Source organism: Ovis aries, chromosome 2 (genome assembly GCF_016772045.2).
Source record: "Ovis aries strain OAR_USU_Benz2616 breed Rambouillet chromosome 2, ARS-UI_Ramb_v3.0, whole genome shotgun sequence".
Taxonomy (NCBI): domain Eukaryota; kingdom Metazoa; phylum Chordata; class Mammalia; order Artiodactyla; family Bovidae; genus Ovis; species Ovis aries.
This window is the reverse complement of record NC_056055.1, coordinates 50,670,975-50,690,622: the sequence shown is the minus strand read 5'-3', so window position 1 is coordinate 50,690,622 and position 19,648 is coordinate 50,670,975. Positions and strand designations below refer to the sequence as shown.

The 19,648-nt window shown below is 43.8% G+C and overlaps 1 pseudogene; it reads left to right on the top strand.

Moving 5' to 3' along the window:
• The first annotated feature begins 4,561 nt into the window (after positions 1-4,561).
• On the top strand, positions 4,562-12,332 carry LOC101105311 (high mobility group protein B3-like; annotated as a pseudogene).
• Positions 12,333-19,648: the final 7,316 nt, after the last annotated feature.

Below are 19,648 nucleotides of genomic sequence, written 5' to 3'. Positions count from 1 at the left end.
AAAGATCCCCATCTATGAGGAAAGATCCGCCTGAATGAGCGCAGTTCTGGGAATCTCAAAGACAGGAACCAGGGTCTCCAAGACTGTCATTAACTCCCGTAACCCCATTTCTGCTTCCTCTCGTTTTTGCTTGCCCTGTGTGTCATTCTTTCCTGCAGCCACTGTCAGCTGAACTCCTCAGTGGGGAAAGTATACCTTTTCCCGGTTGCCCTGGGGGAGGAACTCTGAATGGCCTGGCTTGGGCCCCCCATATTCCTGGGTGAGTCTCACTGTCTGGGGCATGGGGAGTGATAACTGGCCCAGCTCGCACTGCTGGCCTGACTCTGTGGCCAGGAGGGCAGTGCTGGCTCCTAGAGAAAAGGGTGGGAGGGCACACTGGGCACACAGAACTCCAAGGCTACCATTCCTGCTTCCTGGACTAGCTACAGCACGTGTTCCATTCAGTCACGACCAGCGCTCTGCGCCAGGTTCCCAGCCCTTCTGTCACCTGAGCTCACAGTCTGGTGGAGGAAACAAATACTCAACAGGTCATTACAAGGTAGAGTGTAGTGTGGGGCGATAGAGACAGACTGAGAACGCTGTCAGAGCACAGGCGGGAGGCCTTGAACTCAACCTGTCTCAGGCAAGGAGAATTCTTTTGGAAGAGTGACAGGAACCTGAGAATACCAGATTCTTATAGAACAGCAAGAGGGAATGAGGTAATGAGGGAGGGAGGGGCATTCCAGGTGAACAGCTGCGTGAAGGCCTGAAATGGCAGACTGGCGCCCAGAAGTATAAGGGATTCAGGAAGGAGGAGCTGTGGTTATGGTGATGGGGGTGGAGGTTGGAAAAGCGGGTAAGGCTCTCAAATGCTCACTTCTGGCTTTGTCTCCCCTCCTCCCCCTGAACTGAACTCCAACTTTTGCCTTAAAGATGAACTGCTAAAGCTGTCCTGTCTTTGAATCTGGAGACAGTGAACTACAGCTTATCACAGCTTCCTTGGGGACTCTGAGGTGTCTCAGGCCCCTCTCTGCTAGGCTTCTGTTCTGCCTCCTTTCAGTTATTTATTTACATATCTGAGGTCCTTTACCATATCAAAAGACCCTTGGATGCAGTAACCCTGCCCTAAATGTCCTTCTCTCTCACACAGCATGGCTTAGCACAGGTCCTTGTTCATTATCCAAAAAATAATTCTTGAATTGTGATCACTTGGCTAATTGGGCATTTTCCCCCCTTGGGATCAACTAGCAAAATGCTATTGGCTTCATGTGAGTAGAAAGAATCTTTAAAATGATCTATCAACAGTTTCTCAGCATAGCCAGTTTTTTTTCCTTCTGCCAAAAAGAGCTTTATATATTTTAGTGATTGTAAAGTTGATACATATGCATATATATAATGTAAGTAATACATAAAAGCATTAGAATAAATTTAAAACTACACAAGATACCATCTCCCAAAGGCAACCACTGTTGATATTTCAGATAACAACTTTCCAGACATTTCTCTATAAATCCAGCTGTAATTAACATATCACTTTGTAAGAAGGTAGTGCAAAATACAACGTAAGCCTAAGTTTCAGAGTTATAAGTTTAAAATAATTTAATAGTTGAGTAAAATGTTCTTTTCTAGATTATCTAAATGAATTCTTGATGTTCTCTGAGGGATTAAGCAACCACTGAATATTTGTTTTGGAAAGTTCTACCTGTTCTTTCTCATTGAAGTATAATTTACGTACCATAACATTCACCCTTTTAAAGTGTATAATTCAGTGGATTTTAGTAGGCTCACAGACTGTACAACTCTCACCAGAACATTTCATCATCCCCTATACCCTTTAGGCAATCACTCTTCATTCATCTCTCTCTTTAGCCCCTGGCAACCACTAGTCTCTCTGTCTCTATGGATTTGCCTATTTTGGACATGTCATAGAAATGGAATCCTATAATGTGCTGCACTTGGTGTCTAGTTTCTTTCATGTAGCATAAGCGTTCAAGGTTCATTGCGTTCTAACAAGAGTCAGTAGTTCAGCCCTTTTTAAGGCTGAACAATATCATATTGTATGGATATACCATATTTTGCTTATCCATTCATCAGCTGATAGACATTTGAGTTGTTTCTACTCTTCGGCTATTATGAATAACATTGTAGTGAACATTCTTGTAAAAGTTTTTATCTGAACATATGTTTTCACTTCTCTTGGTAGTATACTTTTACATTTTACATTTTAGGAGTAGAGTATATGGTCATATGGTAACTCTTCGCATAATGTTTTAAGAAACTGCCAACTATTTTCTAAGGCAGTTGTATCCTTTTACATTCCTACTATCTATGTATAAGTTTATGATTTCTCTACACCCTTAACAACAGTTGTTATTGTCTGTCTTTTCTATTATGACCATTCTAGTGGTCATAATAGAAAAGACAGTGGGTATGAGGGGGCTTCTCCAGTGGCTCAGCTGGTAAAGAACCTACCTGCTAATGCAGGAGATACAAGAGATGTGGGTTTGATTCCTGTGTCAGGAAGATCCCTTGGAGAAGGAAATAGCAACCCACTTCAGTATTCTTGGGGGCTTCCCTGGTGGCTCAGTTGGTAAAGAATCTGCCTGCAGTGCAGAAGACCTGGGTTCAGTTGAGGGGTGGGGAATATCCCCTGGAGAAGGGAACGGCAATACACTCCACTATTTTTGCCTGGGAAATCCCCTGGACAGAGGGGCTTGGCAGGCTACAATCCATGGGGTCACAAAGAGTCAACATGACTGAGCCACTAACACCTTCACTTTGGGGGTGCTCTGGGGGCTCAGATGGTAAAGAATTTGCCTGCAATGTGGGAGACCCAGGTTTGATCCCTGGGTTGGAAAAATCCCCTGGGGAAGGAATGGAAACCCACTCTAGTATTCTTGCCTTGAGAATTTTGTGGACAGAGGAGTCTAGTGGGCTACAGTCCATGGGATTGCAGAGTCGGACACGACTGAGTAGCTAACACACTCAGTATTCTTGCCTGGAAAATTCCATAGACCAGAGCAGCCTGGCAGGCTACATTCCACGAGCCCACAAAGAGTAGGACACAACTGAATGCACATGCATGCACAAACACACACACACACACACACAGTGAGTATGAAGTAGTGTTTCCCTGTAGTTTCGATTTGCATTTCCCTAAGAATTAATAATATTCATGTGTTTATTGGCAATTTATATATCTTCTTTAGAGAAAAGTTTATTTCTTCAAGTCCTTTATCCACTTTTTGTTTGGGATATTTATCTTTTTATTGGTGAGTTTTAAAAGTTCTTTAAATATTCTGGATACTAGACCTTTATCAGATACAGGATTTGCAAATATTTTCTCCCATTCTGTGGCTTATCTCTTTAGTTTCTTGATACTGTCCTTTGAGAAGCAAACATTTTTAAGTTTGATGAATTTTAATTTGTTATTTTTCTTTTGTGGCTTGTGTTTTAGGTGCCATTCTAAGAAATCACTATCTAATACAAGGTCATGAAGATATACACCCATATTTTGCTATAATTGTCTCACAGATTTCGCTTTTACATTTAGATATTTAGTCCATTATGAGTTAATTTTTGTATGTGGTATGAGAGAGAGGTCCAACTTCATTCTTTTACATATGGAGATCTTGTTCAAGGACCATTTGTTGAGAAAGCTATTTTTTCCCCATTGAACTGTCTTGAGGAAAATCAGTTGATTATAAATATATGGGTTTATATCTGAACTCTCAATTCTATTGATCTATAGGTTTACCCTTATACTAGATCCAAGTCATCTTGATTAGTATAGCTTTGTAATAAATTTTAAAATTAGGAAGTATAAGTCCTCTAACATTTTTCTTCCTTTGCAAGATTGTTTTGTCAGTCCTGGATCTCTTACATTTCTCTATGAATTTAAGGATTAGATAGTTTCTTAAAAACAAACAATCCAGCTAGATTTTGGTAGGGATTGAGTTGAATCTATAGATTAATTTGATTGAGTTGAATCTATAGATTAATTTGAAGAATATTGCTATTTTAAGTTCATGAACATGAGATTCTTTGTATTTATTTAGTTCTTAATTTCTTTTAATGATGTTTTAGAATTTCAGTGCATGGATCTTAAATTTCTGTCTTGAATTTATTCCTAAATGGTTTATTCTTTCAGTACAACTGCACATGGAGTTGTTTTCTGAATTTCATTTTTGGATTCTTCATTGCTAGTATACAGAAACAGAACAGTATTTTGTATATTGATCTTGTATCCCACAATCTTGCGGAATATATTAGTCTAAAATTGTGTGTCTGTGAATTTCTTAAGATTTTCTTTATATAAGACTAACCATCTGATAGTTTTACTTCTTTCTTTCCAGTCTGAATGTCTTTTATTTCTTTTTCTTGCCTAATTGCCCTGGCTAAAAACTCCATTACAATGCTGTGAAGTATTAAGAGAAAATCCTGATCTTGGGAGAAGGCTTTCAGGCTCTCACCATGAAGACTTTTTCTTATTTTAATGTTTGGCAATTTCTTCAGATAAAAATCCTATTTCCTAAAAGTTTTCAGATTATCTGCATTTCAACTGTCTGGAGAGGCGGCTCTTGTGGAGGCAGCTAGCGCGAGGCTGTGGAGCGCTGACAGCGCGTCGTGCTCTGCGCTGCCCAGACTAGAAAACAATACAGTCAAGATGGCTAAAGGTGATCCCAAGAGACCAAAGGCAAGATGTCTGCTTATGCCTTCTTTGTGCAGACATGCAGAGAGGGACATAAGAAGAAAAACCCAGAAGTCCCTGTCAATTTTGCTGAATTTTCCAAGAAATGCTCTGAGAGGTGGAAGACCATGTCCGGGAAAGAGAAGTCGAAATTCGATGAAATGGCAAAGGCAGATAAAGTGCACTATGATCAGGAAATGAAGGATTACAGATCAGCTAAGGGAGGCAAGAAGAAGAAGGACCCTAATGCCCCCAAGAGACCACCGTCTGGATTCTTCCTATTCTGTTCTGAATTCCACCCCAAGATCAAGTCTACAAACCCTGGCGTCTCTTTTGGAGATGTGGCAAAGAAGCTGGGCGAGATGCGGAATAACTTAAGTGACAGTGAGAAGCAGCCATACATCAACAAGGCAGCGGAAGCTGAAGAAGTATGAGAAGGATGTCGGAGACTCTAAGTCTAAAGGGAAGTTTGATGGCGCCAAGGGTCCTGCTAAAGTTGCCCGGAAAAAGGTGGAAGAGGAAGACGAAGAGGAGGAGGAGGGAGAGGGTGAATTAAAAAAAAAAAAAAGCAGTTGATCTGTCTCCTTGGGAATACCTTAGAATAGGGAGTGCCTTGATTGACACACCTCTCACCCAAGAGGTGTCTGTTGCCCTCATTATGTGTAATTACCCAGCTGGATCATGATCATATCCTAGTCTCTCAAAGTGCTCCAGCAACTGTCAGTGGTTTACATTAAGCAGCCATGGGTGTCCAGAGCACCTGGAAACTGTTTCAAAGTTGTACATATTTCCAAACATTTTTAAAGTGAAAAGGCTTTCGTGTTCTCCTCACTCTGTGCACTTTGCTGTTGGTGTGACAAGGCATTTAAAGGTGTTTCTGGCTTTTTTTTTTTTTTTTTTTTCTAAGGTGGTGTGTTAATTCTATGGTCATTGGCTAGAAATCCCGAGTTCTCAACTGTACCTATCTATAGTCTGTAAAAAGAACAAAGCAACCGAGACACACTCTTGATGCTCCTTGCTTGGTATGGAGGCTGTGGGGGCAATGCCTTCCGGAGGGGCCGTAGCTCAGGGCATGCACTGTGGGGCTGGACCTGTGGACACTGCAGCGGGTATCCATTTAGCTTCAGATTGTCTTGTTTTTATATACGGTGACATAGCATCTTGCTGTCATTCTTAGCTGTATAAAAGGTGGGGGGCGGCAGGGGCGGTGGTCAGTAGGCATGAGAAGTGTTTTGGATCCTTCTTAGTTGAAGTGTGGTAGTTTTAAACATTTTTTTTTTTTAAAACAAACTGTAGAGCTGTTCATTGTCAGCAAAGCCAAGAGCCATTGCACCAGTGAAAGTTCAAGAACCTTCGGTACTAAACACGATCTGCAATGTTGGTTTTTTTTTTTTTTTTTTGTATGTTTAGAATGTTGAAGTGTTTTTGAAGTTAAATAAACAGTATTACATTGAAAAATAAATAAATAAAATGTCTGGAATCTCGAGGCTATAGCCTTGGTACTGCTGCCGCTCTCACTCCAGGGTCTGCTTGATGATTGCCTCCTGCAAACAGTGCCGCTCCCCCCGCCCCTACCCCTGCCGCCTGTCCTTGATGCTGTTCTGTAGCTCAATCCGCTGCAGCTCGCTACTGAATCAACTCAAATGCCTTTCAATTAATTCACAAGCATCTCTCTTTGAATATTCCACTTTTTTGAGGTTCAAGATGATTTTGAAACCACTGCAGTTTTTCACCAATAAGGTTGAGATGCAACACCTTTTCATTCTTCAGTTTTCCCTTTTTTTCTTGTTTCTGGGCCTCTTAATTTGAGTTGCCTTTTTTTTACTGTATATATGGATGACTTTTACTGTGTCAATGCAGGGACATGGTAAAAATACCTGCTCCAGGAAGATTCCGCAGGCCTTGGGGCAACTAAGCCCACAAGTGGCAACTGTTTAAGCCCCTGGACCTAGAGCCTGTGCTCATGATAAAGTCCTCATGGTGAGGGACCTCTAGATCTCCGACTCACATGCCTGCACTCACCTTCGGTGGCAGCAGCAGTTCACAAGGTGACTCGCTCTTTTTAAACTCACTTTAAAAAAAATTTCTCTTCTTCAACTGAATCATCTCAATTGACCTAACTGCAAGTTTGCTGATTCTTACTTCTGCCTGCTCAATTCCGCTGTTGAGTTCCTTCAGTAAATGTTTTTATTTTGGTTATAGTGTTAATACTTTTCAACCTCGAATTTCTATTTGTTTTGTCTTTATAATTTCTATCTCTTTATTGTTATTCTCTATTTGCTGAGACATTATTCTCATTATTTTATTTAATTCTTTAGATATGGTTTCTTTGCCTTCTTTGAACCTAATTGTGTGTGTGTGTGTTAGTTGCTTAGTTGTGTCCGACTCTTTGCAACCCCATAGACTATAGCCCACCAGGCCCCTCCGTCCATGGGATTCTCCAGGCAAGAACACTGGAGTGGGTTGCCATTTCCTTCTCCAAAAGGAACTATAGAAAGAAAGAAAGTCAAGTTGCTCAGTTGTGTCCGACTCTTTGTGATCCCATAGACTGTAGCCTACGAGGCTCCTCCATCCATGGAATTTTCCAGGCAAGAGTACTGGAGTGGGTTGCCATTTCCTTCTCCATGAACATAATTAAAAGAGCTAATTTAAAATAGCTGGGTTTCCTCAGGTAGAGTTTCTATTGATTGCTTTTCAATTGAAGCATATTGTGTCATATGCTTCACTATGTAACACAGTCTCTCTTTTTCTTTGCATATCTTCTATTTTTTTGTTGTTATTGAAAACTGGACATACCTAATAATTAAAAAAGCTACCCTGGAAATCAGATTTTCCCCCCATCCTCAGACTTTGTTTCTGCTATTCCCTGGAGTGTGTCAGGGCACGTTTCCTGATATGCCTTTGTATAGCTGATTGTTTTAGCCCTGCCCTAACTAGAGCTCTCATCTGCATTCTGACTCTCCCTTCTGAGTCTTGCAGGCAACCCAGACACCGACAAATATTGGGATTTCTTGTTACCCAAGGTTCCTCTGTGGTCACAGCACATTTTCACACGACACTTTGGATTGACTTCAAGATTTGTCTTGACATTGGGCTGAAAACTTCCTCCAGCTTTGGCTTCTGTGACAAAGACTATTTATTCTCCCTCTACCTCTTTCCGCTCCTCTTTGACTCTTTACTGGGCTCATGGTCTTGCTTGGGGTTTGCCATACTCTCACTTTCCTCTTTCTCCTCTCTCCCAGTGTACCTAGTCTTCTTCAACTCTCTCCTCTCTGCAGCTCTTCCATGATGAAGCTGGAACGCAGTACTAATGAGAGTAAGCTTTGGAGTCAGCCAGACCTGGGTTTGATATCTGGCTTGGACATTTACAAGCTGGGGAATCTTGGACAAATTTATTTACAGCTCCATTTCTCAGTTTCTCATCTATCCAATAAGGATAATAATTATACTGCCTCAAGGAGTTTCATGAGGCTTAAAACTTTCATATGCTCATGATAGAGTAAGTGCTTCAAAAATTAGCTTTGGGGTTCTACGTCACTTAGACTCAGTCTATCCAAACCAAGCTCATAATTTCACTCCAAATAAACCCTTCTGTCTTCCATGCTCTCCAGCCCTCTAGTCTCCTCACTTTGTGAGTCACCTGTAATCTGGGCTTGTTCACTAAGGATGATGACTTCCTACATGCATCTAATATCACCAGAGCTTTTGAATGCCCAGTTTTTTTGTTTTCTTTATTCTTGAAGCATCATTCACTTACTCCTGCTAACTTTTCCGTCAAACTATCCCTGTCCCCATCTTTTCTTTCTACCTTCACTGACTTTGCCCTAGCTCCACTCTCATTGAACTCTGAGTGGAGTGACACTCCCTGATACCACAGCTTCCTATCTGCCTCACAGGAGCTAGATTCCAGGCAGCTTCCTGTGGTCACTGTGGCTCTTGTCCTTTCTTCTGGCAAGGTGGAGCCACACACTAGCCAGGGAAACTATGGGAGGGGGTTAACTGTGGAATTTGAAGGCAGGAGTTCTTGATTCTAGATGAAGCTCTGCCATGGATTTACTAGAGAACACAGGCAAGCCCTTCATGTTCTTTGGATCTTGGTTTCCCCATCCATGCAGTGGGGATGCAGAATTGAACTGTTCTGAGTGCTCCTGCGAGCTCTGACGTATGCTGATTTATCACATGTGATTTCTTTCACATGCCAGGCTCATTCATGGGGCTTCTGGGATATTGTTCTTCCTTCATTCTCTCTCTACTTTGATAGGCTTGTCTTCTAAGGCAAATTCTCCTTTGCCAAGTTTTATTCAGACCTTGTTTCCTGCCCCTGACTCATTCTTGGCTTCTTCCCCTACCCTGCAGCCTAGGGTGTATATGCTGATACACAAATTTACTCTGATTGTTGGCGCAGCTTCTACTTCTGTTGTCACTTGTCTTTCCAGAGAATCTCTGCAGTGTGCCTCTCCTTTTCCATCCAGCTGCTACACTGATACGTATCAGACTTCATATCTGATACATATCTGATATATATCAGCCACATATCCGTTGGCTCAGATGGTAAAGTGTCTTCCTGCAATGCGGGAGACCTGGGTTCGATCCCTGGTTTGGGAGGATCCCCTGGAGAAGGGAATGGCAACCCACCCCAGTATTCTTGCCTGGAGAATCCCATGGACAGTGAAGGCTGGAGGGCTACAGTCCATGAGGTCACAAAGAGTAGGAGATGACTGAACAACTAAGCACACACACACTTGGCAGATAGGTGGTGCTCAGTAAACATTTGTTGAAAAACTGAATAATTTTTCTCAGGTTATCTGGCTTTAGACTCACTCCCCAACCAGGCTACTTGAGAGGCCACCTCCAATTCATCTATCATAGAAAGATCTTCCCAAAGGGCAGCTTGGTTTATCTGCTGCCGAACCCAACTCCTGTTCATCTACATTTAAGCAAAGGAACAGGAAGAAGCAAGGATTAGCGCAAGATCCTCATCACTGAGTGCAGAGACACCTACTAGCATGGGGAACTCTGGTGGAATTCCCTGCCAGTGTGCACAAAAGCAAGTGGTTGATGATGTCCACAGCTAGGATTTGCACTGGTTGAGCTGGGGAATCTGAACATTTGGATCCTTCCAAATACTAGGTTTTCAGAGCTGGAGCTGGCCTTCGAGATCACCATGTCCAAATAGACGCAGAAGCTAAAGTCCCATGAAGGCTTCCCTAGGTCACACAGCAGGTTGGAGCAGGGCTGAGAAAGAATCCCAGGGCTCTCACTCCTAGAACTGAGCTCCTCACTCTCCACTAGGCTGTGAAGTTTTATAAGAATTGTTGTAACTCCTGAATGTCTTATTTCATGAGCAGGGATTTTCCTAGAGCTGGATTAATATGACCTGGAAATTGGCACCAGTGCTTTAAATTGCAAGAGCAAAAACACTCATGGATGAGAGAGAGAGAGAGAGAGAGAGAGAGAGAGAGAGAGAGAGAGAGAGAGAGAGAGAGAGAGAGAGAGAGAGAGAGAGAGAGAGAGAGGAAGGGTGGGAGAGAAGAGAGAATAGGCAGACAGAGAGAAATACAGAGGGAATGAGACATGAACAAAGAAAGAGACAGAGGCAGAAAGAGAGATGAAAATGATCAATGATCCACAGGCAAAGAGGCCAAAAGAGAGTCAGAAAGAGACAGTGTGTGTGAGACAGAGGAAGCAGAGATGGAGGAAGGCTATGCAAACAGAGGCCTCCCTCTATTCTTCCTATCTCCTCCCTCTACCCAGCCCTGGGAAATGCTTCAAAGGTGAATACAGCTGTTTACACTTTGGGTTCTCTGAGACTTATAGGATGACATGGCCCCAGACATCCTAAGACTTCTTTATTGGGAGCTGCAGCTTCAGCTCTTTGGGTGGCATATGCATATGAGGTGAGGATTCAAGAAAAGTGTTGGGGTTTATCCAGTAGCTTCTTCCAGGTTTCCTGGGGCTGCAGAAAGAGCTCAGCGAAGCAGGGATGTCAAGAACTCAGGCTCTGGTTTGAGTTTGGCACTGGCTGGCTGGGTGTCTTGAGGTTTTCAACCCAGGCTTTGGACCAGCTGATCCCTGAGGCCTTCTAGTTATAAAATTGATGACTGAGCCTTTGGATTTAAAGATAAATGGTTCTAGCTCTTCTTGGATGCTCAGCCATTACTTTGGAATTGTGTTTGCCATCAAGGATGTGAAAAGAGAGGGATTATACATCCAAGGAGACAGACTCCACATGTTGATACCTCCAACAACAACAACAACAACAACAAAATCTGCTTGGTAGAAATGTTAAGTTACAGACCATCAGAGCTGGAGAGTACCAGACACATCTTTACTCATTGCTCAGATGGGAGAGAGACACAGAAAGCTATTGTCAAAGTAGAAGCTAGAACTTAGATCTTCTGGCTCCCATCCATGTCCCAGGTATCAGACTAAATGTTGAGTGGCAGGGGGTGGGGGAGTTGGGAGAACACAACTGGGGTTTCGTTGGCAATGAGAATAGCCAAGGTGCCAGAAACATCCCCAGATTTTGGGTTGGGCAGCACTTCTTTACCTTCCCACTGCGCACTTAAATTATGGTGCTATTCAGAGCTGGTTGTGTAGTCCCACATCATTGCTCTAGTAGCTGAGAGGCAACTGGCTGCACACTTACCCTTCATTCACAAAGAACTCGACTTGCAGCTCCTGTGTCTCAAAGCCTTGCCAACTGTTTCAGCACTATCTTGGAGGAGGTTGCTTCAAGCTTTGGAGAGTGCTTGACAGTGGTCGAAGAAGGTAGCAGATGGGATAGTTGGGAAGGTGAAAGGGATGTTAAAAAGATGAAGGCCAGTAAAAACTTATTTACATTACACACCACAAATCACCACGTGATGGAACTGACTTCCAAAGGCATGCTGGGGCTAACTTTTTCTTCATTCCCTTACTTACTCATATACTTATTCATTCATTCATGTAACAAACCAGCCAGTCATTATTGATGTACATGCCCAGGAGTGTTGATGGTGGTGGAGATGGGTGGCACTGGTGGTGGTTGGTAGTGGTAGGGGGTGCTTTTACCGGTGGGTGGTATTGTTGGATGTTAGTAATTGTGGAGGTACTGATGTGGTGGTAGTGGGTGGTAGTGATAGGTTGGTAGTGTTGGTAATGGTGGGTCCTGGTGATGAGAGATGGGTGTTATTTGTGGGGGTATATTGATGGGCAGCGGTGATTGCAGTGTTGTTGATGGGCTAACAGTGGTGGTGCCGAGTGGGTTGTGGTGGTGGTGAGGGGGTAGTAGTGACAGGTGTTATTTTAGGATAAAGGTGTTTTTAATGGGGGTAATGGTAACAGTGATTTGTTGTTTATGATGATCATGGTTTTGGAGATGGTTATTGTGATGGTGTTTTTAAAACTAATTTTAAAACTGTTTATTTTGGCTGTGCCGGGTCTTCATTGCTGGGCAGGCTTTGCTCTGGGTGTGGTGAGCAGGGGCTACTCTCCAGTTGCTGAGCTTGGGCTTCTCATTGCGGTGGCTTCTCTTGTTGCTGAGCATGGGCTCTCGGGCATGCAGGCTTCCGCCTTTGTGATTCCCAGGCTCTAGAGCACAGGCCCAGTGGCTGTGGCACATGGACTTACCTGCTTCTCAGCATGTGGGGTCTTCCTGGACCGAGGATTGAACCTGTGTCTCCTGAACTGGCAGGTGGAGTCTTTACCACTAGCAGAGAAGCTGCCAGAGAAGCCTTGTGATGGTGTTTTTAATGATGATAACGGGGTGCTGTTTTGAGGGGTAGTGATGGTGGGTGAGTGGTTGTGACTGTGGCAGTATTGTGATGTAGGTTGTATTCTCTACTGCTGTCACAAGTTACCACAAATTTAGTGGCTCAAAGCAGCACAGAAGTATTGCCATATAGTTCTGTAGGTCAGAAATCCAATGCAGGGCTCCATAGGTTAAAATGAAGGTGTCAGCCAACTGAGTTCCTCTCTGGGGGCTCTAAGGGAGAATCTGTTTCTGGCCTTTTCCAGCTCTTAGAGAACACCTGCATTCCTTGTCTCATGGCCCCCTACTTCCCTCTTCAAGGCCAGCAATATCACAGCTCTCCGACCCTCCTTTTATTGTCAATCTCTAACCACAGCCAGGAAAGAGTCTCTGTTTTTATGTACTCAATGGTTAGATTGAACCCACACAGATAACCCAGGATAAATTCCCCATTTCTAGGTCCTTGTCCTTAATCGCATCTACAAAGTTCTTTTGCTATGTAGGGTAATATATTTATAGGTCCCAGGGATTAGGCTGTGGACCTCTTTGGAGAGTGACTGTTCTATCCTAGGGCTTATAGTCGTGGGGGTGGTGATGGTGGTAGTGGTGATGATGATGGTGGTGGTGGTAACTCTGGTGGTTTTTGTTGACTGAGGTGTCAGTGGTAGTGAGTGTCGTAATGGGGGTGGGTCACAGTGGTTGTAGTGATGGGGAAGAGGTGATGGTGATGATGGTCGCGGGCAGTGGGTGTGATACTGTGGGCAGGTGGTGGATGCGAGAGAGTATTTTTGAAAAAGGGAATGGTGGTGGTAGCAATGGAGATATTGGAGGTGGTGAGCTGGGCAGTGGAGACAAATCACCCAGTGTGGTTCTCAGTGCGCTGGTAGTCTGGTTGGGAAGAAGGTGTGACCTGGCTACAACACCATAACTGCAGATGTACAATGCTCAGGGATGTGGAGGGGGAAATGAAGAGCTTTGGGGGCTTGGAAGAAGTAGACGTTTTTGCTGTTTAGGGCTTAGGAAGTTATTCTTGGATCCTGAAGTGTAAGTAGCCATAATTAAAGAAGAAACCTACATAAAAACAATAGTTTTCTTGCTTTTATATTTGTAATGACTGCTAATTCAACAGAACCAAGATGTATAGAAAAGTACAAATGAGAAAACTTTTAAATTAACCAAAGTCTCACTTCCTAGACATGATGATGGGGGAGACAGGTCATTTTCACATTCAGAAATGGAGGTTTAGAGGTTCTGGACTCAAGACATTCCCTTCCAGATGGAAGAAGCAGTATGAGTGACGGCCTGAAAGTGCCAGAAGGTAGGGGTTTTTCCAGAGCAGCTGTACCCATCATCAGGCGTGAGGATCCTGCCTTCTGCTGGGGAAGAGAGGGCACCTGGGGCGATGGAAGTGGAGATGCTGCTGACGGAGTTGGACGGGGTGCTGGGGTAAGAGTGGAGCAGAATGCGCGCTCCCTCTCCCTGCCCTTTGTCCTGTGACCCGCCTGGGTGAGCAGATAAGCTTCGCGGACCATTGCGTTCTGTGTGTCACTCCTCAGGAGCGTATTGAAGTGTATCGAAGCAGGTTGCTGCAGCATCTCAATGAGCAAGGGAGATCTGGAAAGGAATAAGATCATAGTGCTTTTCTCTGCTCCCTTTGCACCAACCCCTCCCCTTTTGTGCCCATAAACAGAGCCTCCCAGAATCCCTGACATTTCTGTTTATCTGTGGGTCTGTATGATGTCAAAGGAACATGCTAAGCAATGACCTTGGGGAAAAAGATCTCTTTGGGTCCTACTGAGATTTAGGGTTATTTGGTAGTTTTCAGTGCGGTTTGAGAGCAAAAATGTGTCAGAATTTTAAGAGCCTTTAAAAAAATTATACATTTTTAAAAATTGAGAGGACAGCATCATGTGGCATGTGGGACCTTAGTTCTCTAGCCAGGGATCAAACCCACATCTCCTGCAGAGTCTTAACCACTGGACCCCAAGGAAGTCCCTTAAGAGCCTTTTAAGGGTGATCAAGACCAGATCTTTCCAGCCCTTCCATCCTTGTTATAAGTTGTGACAACCTTTTGTCAAGCAATATCTTCAGTGAAAATCCAACATGGAGAAGCCTCCAACAAAAAGGAGGCTTCTCTGGTTGAAGCAAAGGAAGAATTTCTTGCCTAGCTGAATCCTCGATCAACGCAACCCCAGCCAAGGATTGAAGTGTGAGATGGGGATGATCACATTTGTCTTTCAGGGCTGTAGGAGGATAGAATGTGATAATGCATGTAAAGCTCCCAGGATGATGTATGTGGAGCTCCTTGGCACTGTTCTAAGGCTTCCACATGATATCTCATTTGGTGCTCCAAAAACAAACTCTTCCAAGGCAATATTATTATCCTACCATTTTATACACGAGGAAAATATATCACAGAGAGGGTATGATTTGCCCAAGGTCATGCAGGTCCCAAGCAACAGAGCTGGCATTTGACGCAGGCACCATTGCGCTAAGACCCACAACCAACAGGGCCTTCTCCATTCCTGAAATCTCAGTTGTTGCATCTCACTCCCTGGCTACAGCTCCCCTCTGCCCTTGCTCTTCCACTTTAGAGACACTTATAGGTGCTTTTGTATCCTTTCCCATTTCACCCCCTTCTATTAGCCCTTCTTATCTTCGCTTTATCATCTCAAATGCTTAGATTCATACTGGCAAACTCATCGGCTCTCTGAGCCCCAGACTTACTACTACATCTGATGAAAATTTGACTTTGCCTATCTGGAATGAGACAAAAATCTCTTGTTTGATAGCTGGCTACTTTGGAACCTTCTATAAGGACTGTCAAAGTCTTCTTCCAGGTAAAATTGCTCCTTTGCTCAGAGAAGCTCTTTTAAGAGCCTTTGGGTGAGACAGAGGGGGTGGGTGGAGCTGGGGCTGTTGGGGGAGGTTACTCTCAGGTCATGACTTGTGTGCCTCTAGGGGCCTACTCACAGTGCTTCTACTTAAACGGGACTCAGCACACTGTGGAGCATGTCCTGCTCCCTCCCGCCACCTGCACCCAGAAGAGCCTTAGCGGGAGAGATCACAAAGGGTGCTTTTCAACACTACCTCTGGAGTATGGGAGGAAGTTATACTCTTATCTTAAAATCCTCAACCATCTGTAAAATGGATTCCAGTGTCCTTACTTTGGACTCAAGGCCCTACAAAATCAGGTCCCTGCCTATCTTAATGGATCACACAGCTCCACCCACACCAACTTCCCATCTCCCCTCAAACACCAAGCATAAGACAGCCTCAGCCTCTGCCTTTGCACCCGTGTCCCCTCTGCTGGGCCACAGACCCCTAGATACCCAAATAGCCTGCTCCTTGATTTCATTGTCTTTGCTCAAATGTCACCTCCTCGGAAAGGCCTCCCCTGACCTAGCTAAAATTGCATGCTGTCACTTTCTAACTCCTCACTCTGCTTATATGTCCCTCAAGCCCTGATCATTATCTGATGTCAAAGTATAATTTCCAAAGAATCAAAAACATGACTTTCACACAAGCATCCAGTGGGATGTGCCAGTGATTTATTTAACTCACAGTGAGGGTAGCGACAGGATGACAAAATTGGTTCAAAGAAAGTATGAGAAACTGATATATGTGATCAATGGAGAAAGAGAGCTGGAGTAAGATTGCAAAGTTAAGATACTAAGTTGGTTGATGTCTGATAACACAATGAAACTGCAACCTTTGGGGTTATCCTTTCCTCCAGACAGAGGAAAGGATACTTTCCCCAAGACAGAGGAAAGGATACTTTCCCTTTGCTTCTCTGCTGGACAAAAATCACTTGCTGCTTATCAGTCTTCTTTAAGTTAGCATCATACTTCTTAGAGTCTGGGCCCTAATCAATAGTAAATAGTAAGTCAAACAAAAGTTACTTTCCTAGAGCAGTGCTGTCCAAAAGGACTTTCTATTATGAAGGAAACATTCTGTTCAATATAGCTATGCCACCCCCACATGATAGCCCCTCATGGGACTAGTCAGTTCTTGAAATGTGGTTGGTATGACTGAGAAGTAGAATTTTAATATTTAATTAAGTTAAATGAAGTCTTAGTAAATTTAATTGATACATTAAATAAACCTTATGTCTTTGTATATACCAATGCACCCTGCTTATTTAACTTATATACAGAGTACATCATGAGAAATGCTGGGCTGGAAGAAGCACAAGCTGGAATCAAGATTGCCGGGAGAAATATCAATAACCTCAGATATGCAGATGATACCACCCTTATGGCAGAAAGTGAAGAGGAACTAAAGAGCCTCTTGATGAAAGTGAAAGAGGAGAGTGAAAAAGTTGGCTTAAAGCTCAACATTCAGAAAACGAAGATCATGGCATCTGGTCCCATCACTTCATGGGAAATATGTGGGGAAACAGTGGAAACAGTGTCAGACTTTATCTTGGGGGGCTCCAAAATCACTGCAGATGGTGACTGCAGCCATGAAATTAAAAGACGCTTACTCCTTGGAAAAAAAGTTATGACTAACCTAGATAGCATATTGAAAAGCAGAGACATTACTTTGCCAATAAAGATCCGTCTAATCAAGGCTATGGTTTTTCCTGTGGTCATGCATGGATGTGAGAGTTGGACTGTGAAGAATGCTGAGTACTGAAGAATTGATGCTTTTGAACTGTGGTGTTGGAGAAGACTCTTGAGAGTCCCTTGGACTCAAGGACATCCAACCAGTCCATTCTGAAGGAGATCAGCCCTGGGATTTCTCTGGAAGGAATGATGCTAAAGCTGAAACTCCAGTACTTTGGCCACCTCACGTGAAGAGTTGACTCATTGGAAAAGACTCTGATGCTGGGAGGGATTAGGGGCAGGAGGAAAAGGGGATGACAGAGGATGAGATGGCTAGATGGCATCACTGACTCGATGGCTGTGAGTCTGAGTGAACTCTGGATGTTGGTGATGGACAGGTAGGCCTGGTGTGCTGTGATTCATGGGGTCGCAAAGAGTCGGACACGACTGAGCGACTGAACTGAACTGAATGTAACATATAATAATGCAATATAAATATAATATAAATAATTTAATATGATATAAATATAAATTACATGTAAGTATATAATTTATTATATTAAATATATTCTATTAATTAATATAAAGTTAACAAGTTAAAATTAAATTTAGATGTCCACCATAAATTTTAGTGGCTACCCTATTGCCTAATTGTACAGCACATCCCTGGAAAGTCAGATGACAGCTTGTTAGACAATGTTGTAGCTGAAAGGGAGTTATTTTTGTATTATGAATAATTTTTCTTAACTTTGATATCATATATTTGCTTTTGTCTTCTGTCCCTACTAGAAAGTAAGTTTCAAAATAGTGGGCACTTAGTGCTGTTTTCTACATGTCTCCAGTACATAGGAGGGGTGCCCAGAGCATAGAAGTCAAGTCAATAAGTAAATGTAAGGAGGCTGGAGTCTTACCAGAAGCTGAAACAATAAGGGACTCCCCATGGTATGTTTGGCTGATAAACTTTAGCAAGAGTGATGCCTGATGTTTAATTTTAAATGATTTTCTTACTTCATAAAGTAATATTCTTCCATGACCCTCAGACCTTCAGTGAACTTACATGGCTCTAATAGTTAAAGGTTTTGGGTGGAGGTGGGGATAAGGGCTGTGGGGAGAGGGCCAGGCCTGGAGGCAGGTGATGACATGCTGGGGATAAGGAGGTGGTTGATTTGGGTGCAGACAGGTGGCACTAGAGTGGACAGAGGACTCCCCAGAGAATGGGAGTGCCTCCTGGGGATCCTAAAAATACCAAGGAGAACCTCAGGCACCATGAAGTTAAAGAAAGATGAATCTAGTTACTTACTTTGCATGATGTATTAATATTAGAGTGAGTGACCTGTAGTAAGAAATGTCTTACAGTCACAGTGATTGAACATCAGCGAGGTCTCAGGACAGGGTCCAGATCTTAGAGGACAAGGTCTAGTGGGAGTCGAACTAGACCTTGTAGTAGATTTACACAGAGTGAAGGTGTGGTTCATAAAATTCACAAATCACTTTTTCCATCTTTGGGCTGCCTTGGGTCCTATGTCTAAATGGGGAAGTGTTTACTTAGAGAGTTTACATGCGGTCTGCCAGGAAGTTCTGATGCTCTGGGTGCAGAGAAGCTGGGAGACCACAGCTCCCCTTTCTTGTGCCTCCCCTTTCTTGATCCCATGCATTCCTCCACTTTTGGCCACCCTGAGACCACACAGCTGACTCTTAGATCAGCTGAGTTGCCTGCTCTGCTGGCTTCCCTTCTCTGCCCAAACTCCTCTTGCCCCACTTTTCTGAGCCACCTAAAAAATGTGGCCTGTCTCCTGAGGGTGGGAATGGTGGCAGGGTTGGCATGGGGAGTGGCGCAGGTCTCATCTGTAAGGCACCCTGGCTGCCCATGGATGGCTAAAGTTTATAAATGGAATGAAAAGGACTGTTTCTCTCTCCTATTCAGTATGGTCATCAAATGCACTGGTAAATGTGATTATGAAGTTATCAAGCTGCATCATCCCTTTAAGAATGAGACCTGGAATCATTACTGGAATGCCTCCCAGAAAGACAGAATGTCAGATATGGAGGGTTTTCGCCTCTCATTGTACAGAGACCTGGGCCTGGAGAGGGGACGGGACTGCAGGGGGGCCCGCAGCAAACAGGGCAGAACTGGGCCATGAACCAGGGTCTCCGGTCTCCCAGCCAAGCACTTGTACTCTCTCCCCTAATCTCAAAGCCTCCCTCAAATGTGCCTGTTTTATGGACTTGTCCCCTGGTCCTCCCTGCCCTTCTCCCTACCATCAAAAGGGCCAAGATGAAATGGGATAGGAGACACGGTGGAATGCAGGGAAATGCCTTTTTAGGCTGCAGGGGCTTCCATTCTGGGACTGGAGCTGAGAACTTGTTTATGAGGGCCTTATCTCTGGGTATGGGCCCCCCGTGTCACTCTTCTGTCTGGACTGAGGGGCTTGGGTGGGGTGGGAAGTACTGGTTGCAGGCTGTGCCTGGGACTGGGATCCCAGCCTGCCACGTGACTCCACATCCCTGATATCTGTGCTCTATACTCTCTTCCCTGCCTGGGAATTCCCTGTTACCTCTCCCTTTCCATGTAACAGGGAAATCCACCAACATCAGAGTTAGAAAGGCCCTTAGAAATCTTCCAGCCCCGCTCATTTTGCAGCTGGAGAGAGAGGGGAAGGGGCTTCTGCTTGGCTACATGGCCAGTCAGGGCAAAGCTGG